This window comes from Macrobrachium nipponense, chromosome 20, assembly GCF_015104395.2.
Source record: "Macrobrachium nipponense isolate FS-2020 chromosome 20, ASM1510439v2, whole genome shotgun sequence".
NCBI classification, from domain to species: domain Eukaryota; kingdom Metazoa; phylum Arthropoda; class Malacostraca; order Decapoda; family Palaemonidae; genus Macrobrachium; species Macrobrachium nipponense.
Genome location: NC_061089.1, coordinates 20,041,673 through 20,062,841, shown reverse-complemented (window position 1 = coordinate 20,062,841; position 21,169 = coordinate 20,041,673). Strand labels below are relative to the sequence as shown.

Here is a 21,169-nt window from a genome sequence, read left to right as displayed (position 1 = left end):
CGACGGAGTCTATAGCTAAGTATATATCTGTCAGGTAAGTATGTATAAAACTTTATTGTAACATGACAATATCATTTTTATGTAGATTTCTTGATTTACAAATTGAAAATCAAGATTCTGGCTCCTGTAAATGCTAAGTTAAGTTAAGAATTTTCAGCAATATTGATCACTAACTTTAAAACACAACTTACTATTTTACTTGATATTCGTGGCAAAAAAGTTTATCAGAAAAATGAAAATGTCAAATTGATCCGATACGAATACAGGCAGTCCCCGGGTTACGACGGGGGTTCCGTTCTTGAGGCGCGTCGTAAGCCGAAAATCGTCGTAAGCCGGAACGACACTTGGAAATATGCCTTAAACTAAGAAAAAGTTAGAGACCTTACCTGTGTGACATGCAAGTAGATTGCATGATGTGTAGTGTGGTTATTTCAATGGCAAAGGATGGTTCTTGAAGGTATAATTCTTTATTAAACTCTTGTGACACTAAAAAGCACAATGTACTACACTTAATCCTTAGGTTAGATTATACACTAAACACTATATTATGCACTGTACACTTCGTAGTAGTATTTGTTAGATCCTGGAGTACACTAAAATCCCAGTCTGGTAGCTCTGGAAGGTAAAAGTATAACACAATTAGTACAAAATACTACACAAAGTCCTGAATGCAATATGTAAATTATAGATATCAAGAGTAAAAGAGTTAATGTATGTTAATTAATTCCTTACTTTTAGTTTATAATTCCTTACTTTGAGTTATATCAAGAGTAAAAAAGTTAATGTATGTGAATTAATTCCTTACTTTTAGTTTTTTAAATTTGTCTCAACGTAACCCTGGATGCACAAAGTCTTCATGTGGCCCCATAGCCTACATCATTCAGGGGGTTCTGGAATGTACAAAAAATAATTAGTATGTCAGTAAGTACTCTATGCATAGTAAGTTTACATACAGTAATATGCACCATACAGTGGTTTAATATCACATATATAACATGTATAAAACTTAGTTAATGTATGTTAATTAATTCCTTACCTTTAGTTTAAATTTGTCATTCAACGTAACCCTGGATGGACAAAGTCTTATGTGCCCGCCCCATAGCCTACATCATTCAGGGGGTTCTGGAATGTACAAAAAATAATTAGTATGTCAGTAAGTACTCTATGCATAGTAAGTTACATACAGTAATATGCACCATACAGTGGTTTAATATCACATATATAACATGTATAAAACTTACTTAATGTATGTTAATTAATTCCTTACCTTTAGTTTAAATTTGGCATTCAACGTAACCCTGGATGGACAAAGTCTTATGTGGCCCCATAGCCTACATCATTCAGGGGGTTCTGGAATGTACAAAAAATAATTTTGTCAGTAAGTACTCTATGCATAGTAAGTTAATACAGTAATATGCACCATACAGTGGTTTAATATCAACTGGTATGCATTATTGTAAATGATTGGTCTACACCCCCTGTTCAGCAGGGAGTGTACAGTACCAATTCCATGAGGGACCTTGATCACTTATCCCATGTGAGAGATCTTGGTCACTTTTTTTTAGTATGTACGTATAAAACTTACTTAATGTATGTTTACTACTATGTATAATTCCTTACCTTTAGTACAGTAGTACATAGTTTTTACAGTTGTTGTGCTATGTTATGTAGTAACCCTGGACAAAGTTTTATGTGGCCCCATAGCCTGCATCTATGGAGGGGGTCCTGGTTTTCTGGATTACCAAAAAAGTATCAAAGTTAAGTCATGTTATGTATGTTTAGTAAGTTACATACAGTAACCATACGTACAGTGGTTTATAACATGTACATATGTACATAATCAAACTTGGTTGGAAATTCCTGTAAAAAAAAGTTATGTACGTATGTAATATGTACTACTGTATGTAAAAACCTTACTGTTCATACTTTGTTACACTACATGTTACATGTGATACGTATACTTTCCTGAAGGGTTTTTTCCATCCAAAAATGGTGCTTCTACTTGTAGTTATCCCTTGATGACACTTGTAGTAACAACCTGGAGTTGTGTGAAAAATGTTGGTTCTGGAAGGAAAAAGTAACAAAATTAGTGTACAAAATATACACTACAGAAAGTTGTGAATGCATATGTTAATTACTGTAGATATATCAAGAGTACTAAAAGAGTTAATGTATGTTAATTAATTCCTTACCTTTAGTTTAAATTTGGCATTCAACGTAACCCTGGATGGACAAAGTCTTATGTGGCCCCATAGCCTACATCATTCAGGGGGTTCTGGAATGTACAAAAAATAATTTTGTCAGTAAGTACTCTATGCATAGTAAGTTACATACAGTAATATGCACCATACAGTGGTTTAATATCACATATAACATGTAGTATAAAACTTAATTTAGAAATTCCTTACATAACTTACCAACTTTTAGTGAGTCTCAAAGCTGTTACCTAGGTTGTGGAAGATGGAGGTGGAGGTGTAGAGCATTCATGATAAGGATGCATTCCAAACCTAACTTCAGTGTGCTTTATCACAGATAACAGGCTAGGATGATGGGCAGTCTGGAATGAAGAATTAATATTAAAGGACAGTATGTAACCACTTAGGTGTACAAAATTTATTGTACGTATGCAAACATTAAACACAACTGAGAATTCCTTACCTTCAGCAAAATGAAGACATGTAGGCTATGTAGAGGTCTGGTTTATGTAAGTCACAGGTGCATGCCAGTCTGGAATGATAATGTAATACATATGATTATAGTATGTATGTTACATACATAACATGGTTATTACATATGTAATATTAAAACATTAATAAAAAAAAATGTCCTTACCAAATTCTAGTGGTTGGCTTGCTTACTGGGATGGCCATATGGTACATGAGAGTGGGTGGCTGGGCTATGGAGTGGGATGGGCAGGTGCTTGGGAGTCTGGAATGATAAAAAATATATAAAATGATAGTTACTACTACTGTAACTACTGCACATGTTATTACTGTTTGACATATGTAGTGTGTAATACGTATGTTCAATATAAAAAATGAAGAATTCTTTTACCTGAAGGAATGGGAGAGGTGATACTACTCGTATCAACTGATTTGGGCTCTGGAGAGGTGATACTCGTATCAACTGATGAGGGAACATCTACATCTGGAAAGAATGATAGGGTACATAAATATATTATAAGGATGAGTAATTGTAGCATATGTACACTTTTAATAAAATTTCTATTAGCAATTTATAAAACATTTTATACAAATTTGTTAAGTTGGATTCCTTACCTGATGTATAGGGCGAGGCATCAAAACCATGGAAAGGCTCAGGGTCATCTGGGTCACTGTCACTATCAAAGGGGTCTGAAATGAAAAAAAAAAAAAAATAATAAGGTTATGCAACATCAAACACATTGTACCACTATGTAAGTTAGTGTACGTATGTATGTAGGGTGTAAACAATTTCCAACATGAAAATGAGAAAAATGAAATTGCTTACCTGATTGTACAGGTGGGCGGGCTGATACAGAGGGTCCAGGTACAGGCGGGATTATGGAACAGTCACAGGTAGTACGGGGAGATCTGGAAACTGTCACAGGTAGTACAGGGAGATCTGGAACTGGTCACAGGTTAGTACAGATCTGGAACTGTCACCACTTCTGCAATAAAATTACAAATGATGAAAATTAATGAAGTTACAATTTACTCTTACATTTAGTTGTTACATTAAAAAAAAATTAACACATTTTAATATGTACACTATGTAAACACATAAATTAGTCAAAACAGTTCAGAATTCCTTACCAGGACTAGGAGTGGGAGGTGGTGGTACTGGAGACTTGTGAAAGAAAGTGTCAAGCCTGGACTGCACACTTCTCTTCGTCTGCTTCTCCTTCAGGGTCTCCTTGTAGAAAGTCACCAAATCCATGATTCCTCTCTTGATTTTGTCAAACCTAGAAACGTTAGGGTCTTCTGCCTCAAAAGAAGCCAAGGCTCTCTCCAGATGAGTAAAACCCTCTGACAAGCCTTTCACAGTTAATGACCTGGGTTTTGGCTCTGGTGCCGCCTCCTCTTCCTCAATCTTTGTTGTTCAAGTTCTAGTAAGTCCTCTGCAGACAATTCCTCTCCATGGGAAGCCAGCAGCTCTGTTTACATCATCAGGTTCAAGATCTAGTTGCAGCCTCTTGCTTAGCCCTACGATCTTCCTCGTCACAGTCTCGACGTCTTCTGCCTGGTCAAAGCCTTCAAAACTGTGCACAAACTGTGGACACAGTTTCCTCCAGGCCCCATTTAAAGTGGTCGTCTTCACCTCGTCCCAAGCACTTGCAATGTTCTTCACTGCATCTGCAATGTTGTAGCCCTTCCAGAATTGCTTCAGTGTCAACTCCTTGTTAGCTTCTATGGCCCTCAAAGCAAAACGTATGGTCCTTCTAAGGTAGTAAGCCTTGAAATTAGCTATTACTCCTGGTCCATTGGCTGTATCAGCGATGTGGTATTGGGTGGGAGGTACACCCACCTTCACATTAGGATGCATGTCGCTCAAATTTGAAGGGTGACCAGGGGCATTGTCCAGGACTAAGAGGGCCTTAAAAGGCAGACCCTTCGAAGTCAAATACCGCTCCACTGCTGGCACGAAATGGTCATTGAACCAATCTTCGAAGACCATTAAGGTAACCCACGCCTTCTTGTTAGATTTCCAAATCACAGGGAGTTGACTCTTGAAAATGCCCTTGAAAGCCCTGGGATTCTCGGCCAAATACACCAGCAAGGGCTTCAGTTTCAAATCACCACTTGCATTGGCCCCAAACAGCAAAGTCAGTCGCTCCTTTCCAGCTTTATGGCCAGGTGCTGACTTCTCCTCCTTGGAAAGGTACGTTCGATTTGGCATTCTTTTCCAAAAATAATCCAGTCTCATCCACATTAAAGACTTGGTCAGCCGTGTAACCACCATCTTAATTATCTCAGCCAAACCACCTGGAAAACTTTCTGCTGCTTCGCTATCAGCACTAGCAGCTTCACCTTGCAGCTTCACATTATGCAAATTTGCACGAGCCTTAAAACGGTTAAACCAACCTCTACTCGCGGAAAATTCACCACCAGCACTGCCTTCGCCAAACTTTTTCACTACTACCTCATGCAGCGCTCTAGCCTTCTCCTGGATCACACTTAAGCTCACCGGAACACGTCGCTGGTTCTGGTCCTCCAGCCAGATCATGAGCAATTTCTCCATTTCAACAATGCTCTGGCTACGTTGCTTCTCGTTTATCACCGTTGACTTCATCGGTGCAGCATCCTTAACATGCTTCAGAATACGTTCCTTATCCTTCACAATGGTTACCACCGTGGTCCTGCTCAAGCCTAAAGAACGGCCTATTTCGGTGTTAGTTTCTCCCTTCTCCGAACGCTTTATCACGTCATATTTGACCTCCATCGTGATGACCTTCCTCTTCTTGGATGAACTATCATCGGAGGAAGTACTTTGGCGTTTAGGAGCCATTGTAAATTTGCGAAAATGGCAAGGAATTTCAGCAACGTCTCAGCACACAACCTAGTGGAATGCAGGCAGGCACGCGATTGAAGTGGCGTCCTTTCGTATTGTTACGCTTGGCGTCCTCGACCGTCCGAGGTCGTTGTTCGGTCAATTTACCATACAGTTTAATAGCGTTAATTAATTTATGCACCTCCGCTCAAAAAACTAGTTCTTTGCATATGAGGTATCGTTAAAAAGCATAACAAAAAACGTCGTACCTTGGAATTTGTGTTGTAATCTAACCAGAAACTTAGTTTTTTTAATTATGTACTGGAAACAAGCAATGATTTTTCATTATATTTGCGCTTTTGGACTGTTTTAAACTGCGCATCCCAAGCTAGTGTATTCATTCGCCCGCAAACTAGTTCCGCATATGCGGCGTCACTAAAAAAATTCAAAAAATACGAAAAAAAAAGTGTCAAAAATCATCATAACCTCAAAATTTTTGTTGTAATGTAACCAAAAACATATTTTTATTATGTACTGTGCTAAACTATATAAAGGATTTTTATCATAGCATGCGTTTTTTTTTTAAAAGCGTCGTTAACTCGGAGCGTCGGAAGCGTCAGCGTCGTAACCTCGGAACAAGCGTCGTAACCCAGGACGGAATTTCCATGAATATTTAAGAAAAAGCGTCGTAACCTCGGAACGTCGTAAGCCGGAACCGTCGTAACCCGGGGACCGCCTGTACAAACCATTGGTCCTTTAACAATAGGAATGTAACTTGCGGCAGCAGGAACCGGTCGTAAGCTTCGAACAAGGGAGTTTGGTAGTTAACTGCTTGTCTGACAGTCAGCGCACCGTGCGACTGGGAGGTGAAGATCCACTTTGCTTTCGGCCGCGCTGGGTGACAGACGTGTTCTCCACTTCTCTCTGCCCGCCTTTTGTCGTTTGCTCTGTTTTCTCCAAACCTTGGTTTGCTTATGTGTGAATTGTGTCTCAATACTGTAAGTTGTAAGTACGTGTGCTTTGTATTATTACCAATTTACTATGGATTCTCGTGAGCTGGAGAGTTCCCCGTGCCCCCCCCCCCCCCCCCCCCCCCCCCATCAGCCGCAGGATTTGCCCTGGTGTGGAGGGCCGTAAGTGTGGGGCCTTCAGCTCCTTCTTGGAAGTTGATCCTCATGAATTGTGTGCTCGGTGTTGGGGGCACGAATGTTCTCGCGCCGAGCCCTGTGATTTTTGTGTTTTGTGGTCGGAGGAGCAGTGGGCGCGCTTTGAGGGGAGGAGGAAGCGACATAAGCCTGCCAGGGAGTCATCGGAAAGTTCTCCAGCTACTCCCCTAGTCACGGACACGTCGTCGTCTTTCCTCCCTCCATCTCAGCTCCCGCTTACGGCTCCTTCCCCTTCGGGAAGGGGTTTCCCGCTCCTTCTCTTCGCCCGATCCGTCGAGCGTGGAGGAGGGGGCGAGGTACCCCAACATTCAGTTGTACTCGGGGCCTTCTGTTTGCTCGGGGTGGAGAGTCGCTCAGGTGACTCCCGCCTGGCCAGCGATCGCTCTCGTAGCGATTTGCAGGCTCCCAGGGTTGACACTACGGTCCCAGACCAGCCTCGGGTTTAGACAAGGAAGAGGTCCCCTCGGGGCCGGTTCCAGCGACTCAACGTGCCGTGAGGACAGGCCCCGCTCCCACTGCAACAGCGGACTCTGCAGGTCCCCTGACCGCCGCTCCCACCAGGACTAGAAGGGTAGGGGACCAGCAGCAGCGCCTCTTGACGCTCGGGACCGGAGCCATTGTTCTCAGTCCAGCCGCTCTCCCCGGGAGAGCCGTGCGACCAGGCCTGCAGCTCGATCGCCACCGCGGGTTGGCGATTGCATGCAGCCCCCCAAGCACACTGGTTCAAGCCAGTGAGCGAGGGGTGAGCGTCAGGTCTTCCTCTCTGATCCCTCGGGCTACGCCGGGAAGAGTGAGGTGATCCAGAGTGATCATGAGGAGCTCGCTCCTCACAGTCCCACCACGACGCCATACGAGCCTGGCATGGTCTTAGGACCGACCAGGTCGTACGCGCAAGTGGCAGGAGGAGACCAGGAGGGGTCTGTTGCAGTTCCTCCTTTGGAAGGAGGAGGGTCTCGGGAGGCGCTCTTGTTGGAGGGACTTGACGGTCCTACTCCACAAGACGCAGTCACTCCCGAGATCCAGAGGTCGTTTACAGAGGTTATTGCGCTGATTCGTCAGCACAATGACCTTGGGGAAATGACCTTGGGGAAGGATCGCCATTCCCACCTTCTGAGCCTACGTCCAGGCTCGAGTTGTTCTGGGGTCCTAAGAAGGAACCCAAGACGACGATGGGTCTGCCGCGATGGGCTCTGGCTGACTCGGTGCTGGGCCAGGTGGACTCTCTCATCTCCGGACAAGAGGGTTCACTACGGTCTGGCAGGTCTTCCAAGCTACTTCCCCAACCTCTACTGCAACAGAGGAGATTCTACATGCCATCGGAGGACCCTTTGCCGCCTAAACAGGTTAACCCGGAACTAGCTAGGCTAACTCCGGGGGTGTCTCTGCAGCAGCTAATGTCGGGGAACTTATGGTTCTCGCAGCAAGAGGCACTTGCCTTGGAATCAACCGCCATGGCGGCATTCCAAGCTGTCTCCTGGTTAGACCTGTGGTCCCTCACAGTGTCTAAGGTCGCAGCCACTTCGGGAAATATCACTCCTGAAGGTGACCCGGCTTTCGGGAGACTGTGCCAGTCTGGAGGTAGAACCATCTCCTACCTAGCCCACTAAACGGCAAACCTGTGGGCCAACCTGGTTCTTCGGCGTAGGGACACTCCTCACCCGAGTGACCAGGACGGCTGGGCGTGAGGCGGCTCTGGGTCTTCGCAACGGACCGGTGCGGAGTTCCTCCTCTCTCTTCCCCGGAGAGATGGTAGACACTGCGGTGGAGCGATGGCGTACTGATGACAGTGACCGTCTAGTACACCAGGCAGTCTCGAAGGCGTCTGGGCAGCCTCGAGCCCAAGAGCTTGGTTAGCGCTTCCTCTGCGGCCAAGACGATCGCATCGTCGAGGCCTAGGGGAAAGACTCTGCCTTCGACTTCTTCTAGGAGCGACCGTAACTAGCCCTCCTCCCAGCCCTCCTTCTCACGAGGGGGAGCTGGGAAGAAGCTGAAGAGAGGTGGGAAACGCTAGGGACGGCAACATGGCAGCTCTTTGGAGTGGAGACCTGGATAGTAGATGTCCTTCGGGAGGGGTATCTACTACCCTTCGAGTCTTGGCCAACCCTCGCCTCCAACCCGGTCCACCTTCAGACCTACGTACCCGGAACATCCAAGGATGTAGCACTTCGGCAGGAAGTCCAAGCCATGCTGAGCAAAGGAGCTGTGGAGATCGTCAGGGATCGGTCACCGGGCTTCTACAGCCGTCTTTTTCCTGGTGGAGAAGTCTTCGAGGGGCTGGCGCCCGGTGATAGATCTCTCCCCCCTGAACCGATTCGTTCGCCAGTCTCTGTTCACGATGGAGACGGCACGCTCCGTGCTGGACTCCATCAGGGAGAACGACTTCATGCTTTCTGTGGACTTGAAGGATGCGTATTTCCAGATACCCGTTCATCAGTCCTCCAGGAAGTACCTCCGCTTCATCCTCGACGGGACGGTGTACCAATTCAGGGCACTTTTCTTCGGTCTCTCAACCGCCCCACAGGTGTTCATGCGAGTGTTCATTCTGGTGTCTGCTTGGGCCCACTCGTTAGGGATACGTCTTATGAGGTATCTCGACGTCTGGTTAGTCCTGGCGAGCTCCCGCTCGCAGTTGCTACGGGACAGGGATTGACTCCTCGAGTTCTGCCGCAATCTGGGGATCGTGGTGAACTTCGAGAAGTCAGATCTCAAGCCCAAGCAGAGGATGAAGTACCTGGGAGTGCTGATCGATACGGTAGCAGGACAAGTCTTCCACGAGTCTTCCCCGCAGACTCGCGGATCAGCAGATTCAGGGAGGCAGCCTACCAGTTCCTGTCTCGGCAGGAACAGCCAGCTCAGCAGTGGCAAGTCGTGATTGGCCACCTGTCATCACTCGAGAAGTTAGTCCCTCACGGGCGTCTTCACCTGCGGTCTCTCCAGTGGAGACTAAAGGAGAGTTAGTCACAGGCAAGAGACCCGCCGTACTCCCCGTGTCCCTCACGGAGGAGGTGAGGCAGGACCTAGCCTGGTGGCTAGACGACAGGAACCTCGTAAGAGGAGTGCCACTCAGCACTCCTCCCCCCCTCCCCGAGATGTTGCGGTTTTCAGACGCGTCAACCGAGGGATGGACCACACACCTGGAGAGTTGCTGACTGCAGGAGTGTGGGATCATCATGACAAGCACCTTCACATCAACGTCCTGGAGCTCAAGGCAGCGTTCCTCGCTCTCCAAGAGTTCCAGGACCGCCTGGTGGGACACTCGGTGGTGTTGATGTGCGACAATACCACGGTAGTGGCATACGTCAACAAATGGGGGCCTAGTATCCCTCCCGTTGCACCAGTTGACATTGCAGGTGCATGAGTGGGGCATGGCTCACTCGGTAGAGCTGTCAGCCCGCTACATTCCAGGCAAGAGGAATGTAGTAGCAGACAAGCTCTGCCGTCAGGATCAGGTGATAGGGACCGAATGGTCCCTACACCCAGATGGGGTGGAAAGGCTCTTCAACCTGTGGGGGCGTCTTGTCGTGGATCTGTTCGCCACCCGGCACAACAGGAAACTTCAGGTTTTCTTCTCGGCTTTGCCGGACCCATGGGCAGCTGCAGAGGACGCTCTTCAACACCCGTGGGACAACCTCTTCGTTTACGCCTTTCCCCCGTTCTGTCTGATTCGTAAGGTGATCAGCTGAGTGCTGGTCACCCGGAATCTCAGGATGATCCTGGTGGCCCCCAAATGGCCTCAGGCCATTTGGTACCTGGACCTGCTGGCTCTTCTTGCAGGAGCACCAAGAGAGATTCCCCCTTGGCACAACCTTCTCGTCCAGCCACACGTGGAACGGTACCACCAGTCAGTCCAGTCCCTTCATCTTCACGGCTGGCTGTTATCCACCATCTCTTGCGAGCGAGAGGCTTTTCTCGCCAAGCAGCAACAGAGATGGCTGGGTACATCAGACAGTCCTCAGCAGCTGTGTACCAGGGAAAGTGGGTCGTCTTCTGTGGTTGGTGTCATAGACAGGGTCTATCTCCTCTCAGAGCCACTCTTCAGCAGGTAGCGGATTTCCTCATCTTCCTTCGCCGAGAGAAGCTCCTCTCCGTCCCCACAGTCAAAGGATACAGGGCTGCCCTGGCCCTAGTCCTGAAACTGAGGGGAGTGGATATCTCGAACTCAATCGAAATCTCCCTGCTAATGAGGAGCTTTGAGAGGTCTTGCCCACCCAGGGAACTCAGGCCCCTTGGGGTGGGATGTGACTCTCGTCCTTAGGAGTCTGACTCGAAGACCCTTCGAGCCACTCCGAGAGTCATCAGACAGGGATTTGACCCTCAAGACCATCTTCTTGCTGGCCCTGGCATCGGCGAAGAGAGTAGGGAAACTTCATGGCTTATCCTTCGACATCAAGCATACCAGGGGATAGGGATGTGTGACACTCGATTTCATCCCGAACTTTGTAGCGAAGACTCAGAATCCTTTGGTCCCTGACGACCGGTTCGAGTGATTCACGATTCATGATCCCCTCCCTACTGGATGAGATGCTGCTTTGTCCTGTGAGGGTGCTACGGCGCTATCTCAAGAGAACTCGACACCTCAGGCCTGAGTGTCAACGCCTCTTCGTTAGCACCGGGGTGACCAAGAAAGAAGTGTCCAAGAACACCCTTTTTTTCTGGCTGCGTGAAGTGATCAGGAGGGTATACGAGGCTGATGGTAGTGACAACATCCGTACCCTTCGTTCGCGAGCCCACGAAGTCGGAGGTATTGGTCCTTCCCTTGCATTCCATAAGAACTTCTCTGTGGCGCAGGTCCTGAAGGCGGGGGACTGGACCAACCAGACCACCTTCACCTCCTCCTACCTTCGGGATATAGCCCACAGGTCCTTGGACACTTTTTCCTTGGGACCCGTGGTGGCTGCTCAACAAGTTGTGTAGCTTACCCAGCACCCAAGCGGACAGAACTGCATCGCATCCTTGTGTGACTGCATGAATGGATGAGTGAATGAGTGTGACTGGCTTCTCTTCCCCATTTTTTTTTCTCTCCCTCTACCGTTAGACAGATGGACGCGGTCGTCACTATGCTGGAACAGGAGACCGATGCAGGTGAGCTACTCAACCGAGCCCCATCCTACCCCTTTCATTAGGGATAGGAGCGATTATCCACCACTTTCCCCAACAAGGGGGGGAAAGTGGAAGCCAACAAGAGAGAAACCCATGACTTCATATTGCCTCTTGCTATAGGAACAAGTTTTTGCTTGCTAGTTTTAAGAGGTACGCTGGCCTCCCTCTTATTACTTGGGTCCAGAGGTCTGACCATTGATCCTGTGGTACATACCCAGATCATTGGCCAGAGGTTAGGATCCCTCCCTCTGCTCTTACGACCAGGGAGGGAACCAGGTTGGACAAACAACCAGTCTGTTCATTGACTCGGATTCCTCCCACCAAGAAGTGAGTCTTCCTATTGTTAAAGGACCGATGGTTTGTATTGGTATCGGAACAAATAACAATTTGTCGTAAATTGTATTTTGTTCCGACAGTGGATACAAACCTTTCGGTCCTTTTACAATAGGAAGGTAACTATCGGCAGTTGGGTGGTCGTAAGCTTTCGAACAAGGGAGTTCGGTAGTTAACTGCTTGTCCGACAGTGCGCATGCCGCGCGACTGGGAGGCGAAGAAACACTTTTGCTTTCAGCCTGCTGGTGGATAGACGTGCTCTTCATCGCTCTCTGCCCGCTTCTTCGTCGTTTGCTTTTAGATTTGTATTATCTCTTACTGTTTGTGTGTGTGTAAAAGTGAATTGTAAGTACCCTTTTCATTTTTTCATATACGTACATTATTGTGAGTGACAAGTGATGGATCAAGGATCGAAGGAATCTCCGTGCCCTTCCATTACCCGGCAACTGTACCCCGGGGTGGAGGGACGTAAATGTGGAATATTTAGGAGCTTCCCTGAAATCAATCCCCATGTACTTTGTGCTCGGTGTCGAGGGCGGGAGTGCTCTCGCGCCGAGCTGTGTGTTGTTTGTGTTAATTGGTTGGAAGTGCAGTGGGGCTTGTATGAGGGCAGGAAGAAGTGAAGGCCTGCCAAGGAGTCGTCGGGAAGCTCTCCCGCCACTCCCTTGGTAACAGACACTTCATCTTCTTTCTTGCCCCCCCGCTCAGCTCCCACGTATGGCACCTTCTCCTTGGTGGGGGGGGGGGGGGGTATCCAGGTCCTTCTCTTCACCGATCGGTCGAGCGTAGAGGAGGGCGCTCGGTACCCCGATGTACAGCTGTATTCGGGGTCTTCCGTTTGTTTGGGGTGGGGGTTCCCCCCCCCCCACCCCTACGAGGGGGAACCCCTCCTACTTACCTGACTGTTGTTTCCACAGGTGCTTCTGCCATGAGGGATGACCTTGGTCAGGTGTGGGTGTCTTTGGGACTGCAGGGCGTGCCGAGTGTCCAGGGGCTACTTCATCATCTGGCGGGGTCTGGTGCGGTCACCCATGGAACGGTGACCACAACTACTACCACCCTGTCTACTCCAGGGTTCGCCGCCCCTCCTCACCTGGTGTACTCACCGCACATGGTGTCTGTCTCACCTACAGCCGCTGTGCAGGGGCCGATCGCCGTACCGAGGGGGGGGCATGCCGCTGCCGCCCGGGTTTGCCGTGCTGCCGCGACCAGACTTCCGCTGCCCCAAGAGCTCGCCCCTGGACCTGCCGCCGGTTCCCAGGATGTCGCTGGCCGCTGCCCCGCCTCCTGTGTTACCTGTGCTGCCTGCCGTACCTGCCGACGCTGTGCTGACTGTCCATGCCGTTCATGCCACTCATGCTGTTCCCGATGTGTCCATGCCTGCTGACGTCATCCCTGTTCGTGATGTTGCTGCCCCAGATGTTGGTCTGTCCGGACAGGTGCGTCCAGGCCCTGTTGCTTCGGCAACAGCAGCCCTGGCTCCGCCCTGGATGGTAGACCTTATGTCTGTCCTGAGGAAGCTGACGAAAAAGAAGAGGAAGAGGAGGAAGGTGTCGTCGTCGTCTTCATCGTCGTCTTCGTCGTCTGCAGCCGCCTCTTCCCCTTCGACTTCCAAGGCTACCCAGCCGCGGAAGAAGAAGGCTGCCTCCTCCCCTCCTAAGAAGGCTCCTTCGGGAACTTCTCAGGGCCCGTCCCACTCCGGGGGGGGGTCCTTCCGCTGGTCCTCCTGCTCCTTTGGGAGCGGGGCCTGTCTCTCCTTCCGCAAGGAAGAAGAAGACGGGGACCAGAGGGGTACCGGTACTTCCTCACCTGGTGCTAGGGGTTCTGCTGCTACACCAGGTTCCGTCTCGGCCTCTCGTTCGCCAAGAACCAGACGCCAGAGCCCGCTCAACACTAGGTTCACGGCACAGAGCGGAAGGCTGGTGAGAGCCGCTCAGGCGACTCACCAGGCCAGCTCTCGCTCTTGTAGCGACCAGCCGGTCACCCGGGTTGACGTGACGGTCCCAGATCGGCCACGGGCTGAGGCTGGGAAGAGGTCCCCCCCAATCGCTGGCGCCAGCCGTGGTTCGACGCGCTGCGAGGACATGCACCGGTCTCACCGCAACAGTGGTCTCTGCTAGTCTCCTGACCGCCGCTCCCATGGGGACCAGACGGTTAGGGCGACCAGCAGCAGTTCTTCTGATGCTCGAGATCGGGGCCGCTGTTCTCGGTCCAGCCGTTCTCCCCAGGGGTACGGCACGACCAGGCCTGCAGCTCGATCCCCACCGCGGGTTGGAGATCGCCTGCAGCCCTCCAAGCACACTGGTTCTGCTAGTGAGCAATGGGGGAGCGTCAGGTGTGCCTCTCCCGTGCCTTCAACTTCCTCGGGTTACACCGGGAAGGGCGAGACACCGAGGAGTGATCATGAAGGGCGCGCCCCACACGATCCCGTAACGACGCCGTACATGCCAGGCATGGTCTTGACCGTCGTACACGCAAGTGACAGGAGGAGACCGAGAGGGGTCTGTCGCCGTTCCCCCTCCTCAAGGGGGAGGATCTCGGGAGCTGCTCTTGTTCGAGGGACTTGACGGTCCTACTCCACAAGATGCAATCACTCCCGAGATTCAGAGGAACTTTGCCGAGGTTATTGCGCTGATTCATCAGCACAACGATCTCGGGGAAGGATCGCCGCTCCCACCATCCGAGCCCACGTCCCGGCTCGAGTCGCTCTGGGGCCCTAAGAAGGAGCCCAGACCGGACAAGATGGCTCGCTGAAGTCTGGCAGGTCGAACAAGCTACTTCCTCTTCCTCTACTGCGACATCGGTGTTTTTATGTGGCATCTGAGGATCCAATGCCGCCCAAACAGGTGAACCCAGAGTTAGCCAGGCTAACTCCGGATTGTGTCTCTGCAGCAGCTCCTGTCGGAGAACCTCTGGTTCTCACAGCAAGAAGCACTGGGCCTGGAATCCACCTCTATGGCGGCTTTCCAGGCCGTCTCCTGATTAGACCTGTGGTCCCTCACAGTGTCTAAGGTCGCAGTAAACTCAGGGGATACTCCTCTTGAGGATGATGCGGCTTTCAGGGGACTTTGTCAGTCTGGGGGCAGGGACATCTCCTTCCTCGCCCATCAAACGGCAAACCTGTGGGCCAACCTGGTACTTCGCCGTAGGGACGCAGTCCTTACCCGAGTATCCAGGGCGGCTGGGCGAGAGGCGGCACTTGGACTAAGGAGTGGTCCTGTGCGGAGTTCCTCCTCTCTCTACCCAGGAGAGATGGTGGACGCTGTGGTGGAAAGGCGGCGCACTGATGACAGTGACCGCCTGGTGCACCAGGCAGTTTCGAAGGCTTCTGGGCAGCCTCAAACTGCGGCCAAGCCTAAGAGTTTGGCTAGCGCTTCCTTGGCTGCTAAGACGGTTGCCCCGTTGAAACCCCGAGGAAAGACTCTGGCTTCTACTTCTGCAAGAGGAGGTCATCATCAGCCCTCCTCCCAGTCCTCTTTCTCACGCGGGCGGGCAGGGAAGAAGTCGAAGAAAGGTGGGAAACGCTAGGGACGGCGTTCCCCCTCACCTGCTGCCGGAAGTGGGGGGGTGCCTGGCGAGCCATTGGGCAACATGGCAGCGCTACGGTGCCGAGCACTGGATAGTAGACGTCCTTCGGGAGGGATATCTACTACCCTTCGACTCTCGGCCACCCCTCACCTCCAACCCGGTCCATCTGCAAACATACGTCCCGGGGTCATCAAAGGACGTAGCTCTAAGACAGGAGATCAAGACCATGCTGAACAAACGAGCTGTGGAGATCGTCACGGATCAATCTCCGGGCTTCTACAGTCGCCTTTTCCTGATGGAGAAGTCTACGGGGGGCTGGCGCCCGGTGATAGATCTCTCTCTTTTGAAACTATTTGTTCGCCAGACTCGGTTCAAGATGGAGACGGCACGCTCCGTGCTGGACTCCATCAGGGAGAACGATTTCATGCTTTCAGTGGACTTAAAGGATGCGTATTTCCAGATACCCATCCATCAATCCTCCAGAAAGTTCCTCCGCTTCATCCTCGACGGGACAGTGTACCAATTCAGGGCACTTTGCTTCGGTCTCTCAACCGCCCCACAGGTGTTCATGCGAGTGTTCATTCTGGTGTCTGCTTGGGCCCACTCATCTGGGATACGTCTTATGAGGTATCTCGACGATTGGTTAGTCCTGGCGAGCTCCCGCTCGCAGTTGCTGCAGGACAGGGATCGACTACTTGAGTTCTGCCGCGACCTGGGAATCGTGGAGAATCACGAGAAGTCAGAGCTCGAACCCAAGCAGAGGATGAAGTACCTGGGTATGTTGATCGACACTCTAGCAGGGCGAGTCTTCCCCGTAGATTCGCAGATCAGCAGATTCAGGGAGGCAGTAAGACGGTTCCTGTCTCGACAGGAGCAACCGGCTCAGCAGTGGCAAGTCGTGATCGGCCACCTGTCGTCTCTCGAGAAGCTAGTCCCTCATGGGTATCTTCACCTGCGGTCTCTTCAGTGGAGACTAAAGGAGTGTTGGTCACAGGCAAGGGACCCTCCCTTCTTCCCCGTGTCCCTCACGGAGGAGGTGAGGCAGGACCTAGCCTGGTGGGTGGACGACAGGAACCTTGTAAGAGGAGTGCCTCTTCGCTCTCCCCCCCGGAGATGCTTCTTTTCTTGGACACTTCGACGGAGGGATGGGGCGCGCACCTGGAGGAGTTGCTGACTGCAGGTGTGTGGGACCATCGTGACAAGCACCTTCACATCAACGTCCTGGAGCTCAAGGCAGCGTTCCTCGTTCTCCAAGAGTTCTGGGACCGTCTGGTGGGACACTCGGTGGTGTTGATGTGCGACAACACCACGGTAGTGGCATACGTCAACAAGCAAGGGGGTCTAGTGTTCCTCCCGTTGCACCAGTTGACGCTGTAGGTGCACGAGTGGGCCGTGGCACACTCAATAGAGTTGTCGGCCGGCTACATTCCAGGCAAGAGGAATGTGGTAGCCGACAAGCTCAGTCGTCGGGATCAGGTGATAGGAATCGAGTGGTCCCTTCACCCAGACGTGGCAGAAAGGCTGTTCAACCTGTGGGGGTGTCCAGTCGTGTATCTGTTCGCCACCCGGCACAACAGAAAACTCCAGGTTTTATACATTCAACTTACCTGTCAGATATATACATAGCTATTACTCCGTCGTCCGACAGAAATTCGAATTTCGCGGCACACGCGGCAGGTAGGTCAGGTGATCTACCCCCACCCCCCCGCCGATGGGTGGCGGGAATAGGAACCATACCCGTTTTCTAATTCATAATTTTTCTGTCGCTTGGAATGTAAACAACGTTTGCAGTTCCTCTTGATGGATTTTCGTGTTCATCGCCATCGATCGTCTGGGCTAACTTTTACAGGGAAGTAATGGATCTTTGGTTCGGCATACGCTTTTGTTAACTTTTTGATAATATTAACTTCGAAAAATTTCGAAGATTAGTGACGTGTAACTACCGAAGTTTTCGGTAGACACTCGTCCACTTTCACGAAAGTGAATTACGTTATACTTTCATGAAAGGGAATTACTTATATTTATTCATTAATACAAATAAGTGTTAGAGTTTGATTGAGGAAATGTATATCTTTCTTCCTAGTTTGGGGAAGTCAGAAAAGTAACTATCCTTTAGAAGTTTTATTAGCTCTCTTGTGTTAACGAGCAATTATAGTAGTAACAGTACTAGTAGTTGTTGCATCTCATCACCTTCTTACTCCGCAGAATATACAATATCATATTTGCAAATTGTAGACTTTGGATATAGTAGTTCGAATGCGAACTCTTAGAACGTAAGAAGTGAATATAGTGTTCCCCCATTACAATGGAGGGTGCGTCTGATCGGCTCTGTCTCGCTCTCAGGTCTAGACCTCTTCCAAGCTCACAAAGCCAGAGGAGAAGGAATGTCGAAAACCGTAAGGAGGTTTCAGAGAATCCCCACCGGTCAGGCGTCCCCTCGGCAGGTTCTGTAGAGCGTCCCAGACTGCCAGGGATAGCCATTGGGGAAAGGCATCCTAAAACAGTGTTTCTCCCTTTTTATGCGTACGATTCCTCGATGGATAGAAGAACTTGAAAGTGGAATGAAATTGGCGAAGATCCTCGTATAATGCCTTCTGGTAGAATTATTCAAACAAATTAGAATGACATTAATCGATCCACCTTTCGGAATCAGGCGACGATTTAGCGCCTTCTAATATTAGAGATCATTCGATAACATTTGTGATACAGTCATTGTTCGAACATTTTTTTTCGCAACTAGACGAGAGCGCTATCCAATGGGGTATGAAATTGTTATTTCAACATAAGATTCCCCATCGGTGCATTTTTTAGATATAAATCTATTATGATGAGAACGATTTAGATTGTTTGTCAATCGAATGAATTATATGGATCTCGTTAAGTGATATAAAGCATATATGTATGACTTTTAAGCTTCTAGCTCCTACCATGCTTAGGACAAAAAAATCGCCTTAGGACTACGTATGGCAAGGCATAGACACATACCGAAATTTATGCTATAATGGTCAAGTGAAATCCTTACAAAATTTCCTAAATTAATACGGTTTACCTTAATGTAACAGTATTATAGAGGATTCTATTAAGCTAGAGTATGAGTTATATGATGCTATCGTGTCTCGAGAAGTGATCGGAGAAGCATATCTTTATTGGTGGATTGAGAGTAGGATAGAACTTTTTTCTTCGTGTTAGAAGAGGTTTCCATCCAGAATTACCAGTACCCTTCTAGGACTATCCTAGGAAGGAATAGGTTTAAAAGAATTGTTTAGACGACACCTATTTAGTTTCTAGACTTGTCGAAGTCTCGTTAGCTTAATTATGCTTATATAAAACTTCCTGAAGTTCGATAATAATTTATAAGATTCCTTTATTTAATGGAGTAACTGGCAACTCTGAAAGGGAAGGCCAGACTGCTTTCGCTTTGAAGACCAACCAACGCAGTCGCAGTACCATCTTGTTCTCAGTCGTGAGATGTCGTTTACAGCTCTCTCTCCTGCGGAATGGGATAACTAACCGTATCTCTTCCCTACAATCGTGGTCTTAGCCTCGATTGAGGGAATACTGAAGCTATCATAAATAATATAGTGTCTGCCTTTTTGTTAGGAATCTTTCAATAAGAAGGACTATTACAACCTTTCAATGCTGTTTACCTAGGTAACATGATTAAAGGATTCTAATGCAGCAGAACATGAATATTATTTAATGCACTCATACTTACGAAAGCATGGCTTATTAGAATACATACTTAGTGAGAAGAGAGATGTAATAGAGATTCACTTCAAGACTACGGTATGGTTAAGTCTTTTGAAAAAGGACACAACCGTATTTAGAATCGGATATTGCGCAGAAGTTGTATGAGTCGGATGGAAACATTCTTTTAGTGGGAAATGGTTTCCTGAATGGATTATACTGCGTATATAAAAGTTTTTCATAATAAGAACGGAATTAACATATGAAAGGATGTTGGGTACCATAAAGACACAGATGTTCTGGCACATAAACATAAAGATAATTAGTAGGAGGCGCCAGCCTGGCAGATGCGTCCACCCTGGCGCGGGTTGCGCCACCCTGGCGCAGGTTGCGCCAGCTTGGTGCAATAAGCCTAGAGCACCATCCAAAATATTTCTCGTTTGAGCGAGTTATTAAATAAAAGCAATACAAGAATTTGCGAGTCCGTTGGAGAACCTCGATCGACGATAATAACTGTTTAAGTATGTCTAACATTTATTGCAAAGAGTTTGTGAGAACCTGCGAGAAGTCTTCTTCATAGATCTCTTAGCAAGAAGAAGACGAACAGTCTTCCTGTAGACTGCTTCCTTTTCCTCAAACCATGCCATAAGGAATCATAAGCGCCAGCCAGACGCCTGCTCTAACTAGAAATAATTAGTTAATAGAATATCCTTAGAGCAAATTATGCTTTCCTACATAGAGCTGGGAAGTTACTCAGTGTCCCTCGCACTGAGTGGTCCTTCTCGTTCAGGAAAAAAAAATGGGGGGGGATACGGAAGAATTAACCGAGGAAAGAATAATTCCCCTTCCGATATACTCGTATTAGAGGAAAATTGAGAAGAAACATCCAACTATGGAAGTACTGTAGAATTATAGGATTCTTACAGCACCTCTTCTTATTTTGATATCGAGATTTCCTGACCAAGGTTGCGAGTAATAGGCCATAAAGGCTCCAGCCTGGCTTTAACCAAGCGATAGGCGCCAACCAGGCGCGAACGCCAGCTAGGCGCGAGGCGTCAGCCAGGCGCGAGCGCCAGGCTTTAACCAGGCGATAGGCGCCAACCAGGCGCGAGCGCCAGCCAGGAGTGAGGCGTCAGCCAGGCGCGAGGGCGTCAGTCCAGCCGGCGAGCGCCAGCCAGGCGCAAGCTATCAGGATCTCCAATTTCTCAGTATTTGGAGATAGACTTTCCAAGAGTTTCCTCTTTGAGAACTGACACAAGATCAGTTTTTCCTGACAGTGACACAAGTTGTCGCACAGGCGGCCGTGGCCCTTGTCAGGATTAACTGAAATTGCGGAAGTCTCTAACAAGAACAGACTTCTCATGTCAGGTAACATAGTGGTCGCGTGAGCGACTTCTTTCCTGGCAAGAGGAGTTTTTTGAGAAACTCTTTTTGCCAGATCAACCCCTCTACTGACAATTATTCTAGATATCGCACAGGCGAACAGTAGTATGTGTCAGGATAAGTGGGTTCTCCTGCTTTATAGACCTTTACATGGTGAAGAGAACTGATATCTTTAGAGGTCTCTCGCTTTCCTCAACCTTATGAGACAGGGATAGAAAATATATCGGACTCATAAGTTAATCTGGGTGCAGGTTTTAGAGACCTTAGCAACCCTTTTATATTGCACGTTTCGGGGTGACTAGTCCCTTGAACCATGCAGCTCCTCTTTCTCCTCTTTCATTGTTATTAACAGGATGGTATATTATCCTACTCCCAGTAAACATATAACAAGGAAGACCTTGTAATGTTTTGGTACTAGAAAAGACTCGTAGGAGCTCTCATAGTATTGGGTGAGAGGCTCTTTTCAAGTATCTGAACCGTACATTACGACCTGATGTCCTAGG

General features: G+C 48.8%; 1 protein-coding gene and 1 long non-coding RNA gene across 4 annotated transcripts in view; one reads left to right on the top strand and one right to left on the bottom strand.

Moving 5' to 3' along the window:
- Positions 1-21,169, top strand: part of LOC135222774 (gem-associated protein 5-like) — a 291,182-nt gene that overhangs the window by 108,897 nt on the left and 161,116 nt on the right. The window lies entirely within an intron of this gene.
- LOC135222766 (uncharacterized) lies at positions 1,268-3,526 on the bottom strand. 2 transcript variants are annotated; one of them, XR_010316331.1, is made up of 8 exons: positions 3,490-3,526; positions 3,279-3,353; positions 3,055-3,147; positions 2,833-2,928; positions 2,659-2,727; positions 2,418-2,557; positions 2,193-2,275; positions 1,268-1,350 (listed from the first exon to the last, which is right to left on the bottom strand). It is a non-coding gene; the product is annotated as an uncharacterized LOC135222766 (long non-coding RNA). The 2 variants fall into 2 exon arrangements; XR_010316330.1 differs by lacking the exon at positions 1,268-1,350 and adding an exon at positions 1,758-2,064.